Source organism: Theobroma umbraticum, unplaced genomic scaffold (genome assembly GCF_002168275.2).
Source record: "Theobroma umbraticum cultivar Fairchild unplaced genomic scaffold, ASM216827v3 scaffold_147.0, whole genome shotgun sequence".
NCBI classification, from domain to species: Eukaryota; Viridiplantae; Streptophyta; class Magnoliopsida; order Malvales; family Malvaceae; genus Theobroma; species Theobroma umbraticum.
In genome coordinates, this window is record NW_018397259.1 from 540,796 (window position 1) to 548,091 (window position 7,296).

The 7,296-nt window shown below is 32.3% G+C and overlaps 1 long non-coding RNA gene across 2 annotated transcripts; it reads right to left on the reverse strand.

The window, feature by feature from the left end:
- Window positions 1-224: 224 nt before the first annotated feature.
- On the reverse strand, window positions 225-3,594 carry LOC110415918 (uncharacterized). Of its 2 annotated transcripts, none has more exons than XR_002445128.2 (2): window positions 2,360-3,594; window positions 225-647 (listed from the first exon to the last, which is right to left on the reverse strand). It is a non-coding gene; the product is annotated as an uncharacterized LOC110415918 (long non-coding RNA). The 2 variants fall into 2 exon arrangements; XR_002445127.2 differs by having other exon boundaries at window positions 1,125-3,594.
- Between the last annotated feature and the right edge of the window lie 3,702 nt (window positions 3,595-7,296).

The following is a 7,296-nucleotide window of genomic DNA, read 5'->3' on the forward strand; positions in this document are numbered from 1 at the left end:
CTTTTTGACAGGAGGGGGATATTGAGAACTTTTTCTCACAATGTTTTAAAGGTATTTTGGTCTACTTATGCTTCTCAATGGCTAAAAATAGATAAGTTTATGTGGGGCGTTATTTTTTAAATCACTTTATACGGAGGACCTTTTCTCACAATTTCCTCATAAAATATACATTAACTTAGTTATTATATACAAGAGACATACAAAAACATTCCCAAATGTTAGTATAATTGTAATGTACATATATATTACTAGTGCAATTCATATTATTAGGGTAAAATATACATGTGATGCTGTCAGTATTTCTTATTTTGTGTCTAAATACAAGATAAACTATCAAATCCATTACATGTGAGTGAAAAAAATTGCATCTATTACACATAGCCTTCACTTTCTGTTCTCATTGCCTTAAACTTTCATTTTCTTCATGTCATTACACTTATCCGTATTTAAGCCCTTTATGGGCATTTTACAAATGTTGCTAACAACTGATGAGCGTGGCTTGACGCAATCAATGTTTTAAGGCAGAAGCTACTTTAAAGCATGCTTTCACAAGATCAAATGTCCATATCGTGCGTTGTGGTCCATCCACTGGAGGTGCCATTTTACATCATCAAGTATCCCAAAACTTTTCATATTTCGTTTCCAAACTGTAATCAAAATTAAATCAGAAGGTTATAAATGTATACAAAATCCTTGAAAAGCTTAGATGAAAATAATTAAGTTAAATACATCTGAAAATCTTTTTAAAAGAGTGAAAATCTTTGAAATAGGTTGTAAATATTGATATCTCATTTAAGAGTATAGATACTTATCAAACAGAATGCTTCCTAAGACATTTAGAATTTTAGGTATCAATACTTATGCCATAAGTATCTATACTTGTAATACAGAATACTTTCTAACTTCAAGGTATCGTTATTTTTTCTTGAAAGTATCAATACTTATCAATCCAACATGTCTTTCTGGACAATTTGATTAACAAGTAATGATATCTCATTCAACGGTATTGATATCTCTTTAAATTTTTAAATTTCAACTTTAAATTAATCTTTCAGATCCCAAATAGAGTATATAACTATTTCATATCCAAAATATAGCAGAAAAGATATTAAAATAAAGGTTACCTTAAACCAATAATCTGAATAGTTATAATCAACTTTCATCTTCAAAGCAAAGTCATAAAATCATCCTTTCAAGTCTTAAACATCACTTAACAAAACTTAGACATTTATGGAGTGCTAGCTTAAGAAGAACTAACAGAAACAGAGGATAGAGTATTGTCCCCACTATCTGGACATACAAGGGCTGTCGTAATATCAAGATAGTCCGATGCATATAGCCATCGGCTTTATAACTAAACAAAGGATAGGTATCATCCCCACTAGACATAATAGAGGGTGTCATCACAGTAATAAGGTATAGTGCATATAGCCACTGACCTGAAGCAGAACAAATCATTATGCATAATGGTTAGCATTTGTTGTTGCTAACTACAAGTCTTTGACTTAATAGGCTCCACTAAAAACTTACTAAAACATATTTCGGTTAAGCTTATTAGAATTGAAAATTCATTGGGTGAAATCATTCACCTATACAAATGGATAAGTTGAGGCATGAAATCATTCGATGTCATCAACTCAAACTAATTTACCAAAAACAAAGTATCCTTATACTAGGGTTGTTTCAAAATATTATTCAACATAAATTTTGAAATCTGAACATACTTAAAATTCACAGACAAACTTCAGATTTTTGAGATATAAAATATTCAAGATGCTTGTTTCCCATGCACAAAACTAAATACATAATAAACATATTTACATAACATATACGTATATTTTATCAAGCATATTTAAACACCAAAAACATCATCAAATCTTTTTTCCATAATCCACACTTCATTGAAATTAGAATTTAATGCAAATTTATAGACAAGGCATTAATTATATCAAAATAATTAAAAACACCATATCTAGTCACTTAATTTAAGAGTGTCATTTTCTTAGTGCTTTCAACATTGAAACTCGATCAATCCAAGTTACTAAATCCTTCAACATGCTTACCAATGTATAGTCAACACCAACATCTTGTCTTATTTCCATGAATTTCGTAATAACCTATTTATTCCTTCAAGAATTTCTTTAATTGCTCTATAACCTAAAATCAATGTCTCAATCCTAGTCTAACTTTGAATTATAGTACAACTAACTAGAGTTCTTTGTAATCTTACTTTGGTGAGCTTGAGAGAATCAAAACTACCTAAAACCTATAGTTTTAGAGAGAGGAACGGATTTTCAAAAATTTATTGAATTTGGAAATTAAAACCTGCAATTAGATGTTTAAGGTGTTAAAATCTTACCTTTAAGATGATTAAAAACAAAAATCTGAACTCCAGAGCTTGTTTGGTGAGAAAATGAGTTAGAAAGATGAGAGAAAGAGAGGAAAGAGAAAACAGAGGTTTAGACAGTAAAAGATGTTTAGGGGGTTTTGGAGGGTTTATGGTATTAAAATAGTTATGAAAAAACTGTTTTACCTTTATTTTTTTTTGAAATTCGAGGCATAGGTATCGATACCTTGGATATAGGTATCAATGCTTTTCCTTTTCTGGCCAAATGCATCGATACTTGTTCATCAAGAGTCCATTCTAAGGTACTAAAATATTTGTGAAAAGATCATTTTACTTTTATTTTTTTGAAATCTGAGACATAAGTATCGATACCTTGGGTACAAGTATCAATACTTTTCCCTTTTTGGACAAATGTATCAATACTCAAAAAATATGTATCGATACTTGTTCATCAGGAGTTCTTTTTAGGTTTCAAGTATCAATACCTGTAGACACCATAAATAAAATAAATAATAAATAAATAAAACCAAAAAAACAAGCAAAACAAAAAAAAAGAGAAAAAGAGGCTGGAAGCACGTTTGGCTTCCATTTTCAACAAAAGGCAGAGCATTGAATGCTCCTCAGGTAGCTGAGATTTGAGATCATTTTCGGTGGATTATTTTTGACTTGAAGGCCACCCATTCGAAATTCATGCTGAAAAAGGCATGAATCCTTTTTCTGATTGATCAAAAATTTGGACAATCGGGTTCTATAAGAACCCAAAAGTTCCAGTTGAAAAGAGGAGGTCTAGTAGAGGAGACTGGGAGGAGAAATATTGCAAAAAAAAAGCAACCAAAAAAACCCATTCCCCTTAAACAAAACAAAAACCAGAACCGAAAAATCCATGTTCTCAAGCTGCCAAAAGAACAAAAAATCCCTAGCTTTCTAACAACCATTAGCCACAATAGAAACACACTAATCAAATCAAAATTAAAAAATAAAATCAAGAAAATATGCCATGGGAAATGAGGGAAGTGGGTTGATTTTGTGAAAGGTTTTTGGGTTAGTTGCTATTAGAAAGGGGCGACGTGGTGGAAGATTCTAGAGAGAGAGAGGTCGATGGAGGGAGAGTGACCGGAAGATAGAGAGAGAGAGCTAGGTGAGTGACGCCAACGACAAGAGAAAAGAAAAGAGAGGGAGGAGTGACGTCGGTGCGGAAAGAAAGAGAGAGAGGAAAAGAGTGTGCCGGCGAGGAAGGGATAAGGGAAGAAGGGTCGGCAGGGAAGAAAAAGAAAGGAGAAGAAAGAAGAAGAAGAAGAAAAGGGAACAGTAGAGAGAAGGGAGAGAACCACGGCAGAGAGAAAAAAAGAAGGTGAAAATGAGGGGAAGGAAGAGAAAAGAAGGTTTTTATAGTTAGGTTTGGGCCTTGTTAAACAATGCTATTTGAGGAAGAGAAGAAGTTGCTGTGCACACACCAAAACGGTGTGTTTTAAGTGAGGAATCCTAGGCCTTGAGAAGCAAATCTAGGAGCAGGCTTGTTTATTTTAGGCTACCTCTTGCTCGAAGAAGGTAAACCCATTCTCCTTTTATGCTTGATCCAATTTTGCTGTATTAGATTTGGTCCAAATATTTAATGAGAAAATATGTTAGTTTTGATATGTAATTAATTAAAATAAAAAGGTAAAAATCATATTTATAAAAATTATCCATCATTAACGTAAAAATATAAAGAGCAAAAAAAAAAAAGAAAAAAGAGAAAAATCATGGATAAAACATAGATAAATATTTAATAATGAAGTGATAGGTCTAGTTTTATAGAATATAAGTTCATAAGCAAAAATGAATGCCTAATTAAAAATAATAATAAACAATGTTAGATCTAAGTTAAGAATACAAATATATAAGATAAAAAAATAATAAAAATTATACGATACCCACCACCCCGGAATTAAGACCGATGATGGGATAATCATACGGAATGCGAGAAGTCGCAATTTCGAATGATTTTCTCTAGGTTAGGGATTTCGATTAGGACTCCACTAGTATGATGGGAGGGTCCAAACTCAGAATTCCAATTGTTCCTAATTTTAGCTAAATAAAAAAATATACAAACTTACCAATTAATCAAAATATATAAATAAAGGAAATTGGAAATTAATGGTAACAATAAATTCCATAATCACAATAATAATTCAAAAAGACATGGATAAAATACATGTACATATAAATAAATAAAAAGATAAAAATATTTGGTCTAAAAATATGATTTTGAAGAATCTCATGTAGTAAAATAAATAAGCATTTACGTAGTAAAATACATAACGAAATAAAACAACAAGCAAATGTAAAATATTTGATCATGATTAATATGCACACAAGGATAAATAATAAATTTTGTTAAAGATAAGAAATGAACATTGAATTACGTACCATGGTTGCATTGTTAAATGTCATGGCATATAGAAATATTCTAAACATGAGCATAGCTCCGATGATGGGACTTTTCGTGGAAGCTTGCGATGGCGAGTTTCTTCCGTAAACTCCTTAGGTGAAAAGATATTCCTGAATCCCACCAGTACGATGGGAAGGTTCGGAAAAATATCTTTAATAAAAAGCTTTTGCTCGTATTAGGATTTACATTCATGAAAACGTTATTTTTACTCGCAAACGACTACCTCGATGATGGGATCTACTCATTAAACTTGCGAAGGTGAGTTTATCGGGCATTCTCTCCAGGTGAGAAGATACTCTCGGATCCCACTAGCATGATGGGCGGATTCGAAAAGTACACTCAATAAAAAGTTTTTGTTTGATATTATCTCAATTTTATGCCATGCATGTCACAATTGCATCACGCGTACATCAAACATAAGAAAAAACCAAACAAAATGTTTTTGATTTGTTAATCGAATAAAAGGTGAATCAAATGAGCCAAATTAAGGAAACATAAAAATAAAACCAATGGGTTAGGATAATATATGATTAAATGGTACCGTTAATTGAACGGGTGTCATAGGGATGCTAATTCTTCCTTGTGCGTAACCGTACTCCCGAACCCAACTCTAAATAGAATACGTAGACCAGTTTATAGTTCTTTCGATTAACTTAAAATCAATTTAGGATTTTATCGAACAAAACAAATGTATAAGGTGGCCAATCACACCTAGATTAAAAAAAAGATTGGTGACGACTCCCAAAGTACATCATGTCTAGCGGACGGGTTCTTGGATCCGACACGTTACGACAATACCTCAGTCAAAAGTATCGATACTTGTAGCACAGAATGTAATTTTATGTCTGAAACAAGGCCAATTAACCTTCTCTAAGTCCAATATCTCAAATAGGCTTAGTGAGTTTATAAACCATGCATTTTCTAGACTATAAACATTCAGAATTTCAAATGAAAAACATTAAATCTATAGCTCACCAGCTAAGTTCCATTTCTACCCTTTATTCAAAATTGAGGTTTTACAAATTAATAATCCATATATTCATCAAAACTATCATCCAAATATTGTTAGTTCATTGGATGAAGGAATATATAGAATTGGGTTAGGTCAAATATCAAACTCACAAAGTTATAATGAAATTATACTTTTTTATTAGTTTTAAACGCCCTTTAGTACTGTCAAGAAGAAAGGAGGTAGAAAAGGATAAAGTGGGAATAGCCAAGGCTAGGTTGATGGTGTCACTAAGGGATGCCCCAGACCTATGGGGATTGGTGGAATCACGAGGAATGGTCAAGGGGAGATGAAAGCCACATTTTCCAAACCCATAGGAAGTGCATATTCCACTTTGGCAGCGAGGGAGGCATTGCTGATTTTTTTCAACATCTGAATGGAGGGAGGATCACTCACTGATTATTGAAAGTGATTTAAGCAAACGTGAAGTGGTTAAAAAGACCTGATACAACACCTTGGAGACTAAGTAAATGGTTGATTCAAATTGGGCAACTAAAATAAAACTTGGTGAATTTTGAGATCATATATGTTTTCAGAGAAGCCAACCAAAAGGTTGACAATCTTTTGAAAGGAGTTCACCTTCGGAACAAGATACTATGAAAGTACTTGTTGTAGAAGCAGATCACCCATCAAAAGATAACCCACTGCACCATCATGAAGAAAAGCGTAAAGCAGCATTACAACTACAATTCACGTGTTAAAAATCTGCACAAAATCACCTCTACAGATTTGTACAAATAGCATCCCTGATTATAGTTCACATGCGCTGAAAAATTAGCATAAAATTACCTTTGTACTATTAGAGAAACTTTCCATATAAGATAGACCATGCACTTTGTAAAAGCACAGAGCTTGTTTGCATCAAAACATAAGAGAGAAAATAACAAATCTTACATTTGCACTTCTTACCTACTCTTCTATTGAGTTTTTCTACACAGTATTAGAGCTTATAAGGACAAATTGGTGGTTCTAATTTTCTGTCTCCTTTGTCAGATTTAGTTGTAGAAGTAACCTTTTTCTCATTTTTTTTCTACCATCACCTTCCTTAACCCTTTTCCTTTGTCTTATAAAATTTCACTCCTCTTTATTCTGATCTCTCTCTTGTCCTTCTTAATTTCAAAGTCCAATCCTTAAAATATGACCTATAATTTCTTCTACGATGTCATTTGGCACTATTGTTCCTCTAAAATTTAATTCATCCATATCTTTTGTTCACCCTTATTAGCACCGCCCATTCCTATTCTTCTTCAAGTCTATCCCTTCTTTCCTTTAACTTTCTTAGGTGCTCTTCTTTTTGCTATTAAACTTTTTCAAGTTTGTCTTATAAAATTTCATCAAGTTTCTTTCTTCTTCTATTAAAATTCATCAAGTCTTGTCCCTATTTAATTTCTTCAAATATTTTTCTTCCTTCTATCAAACTTCTCCAAGTCATTTGCTTCCTTCTATTTTTTTTTTAAAATCTTTTTATTTTCGTCCATCTACCTCACATAAAACTATCCTTCAAAGTTT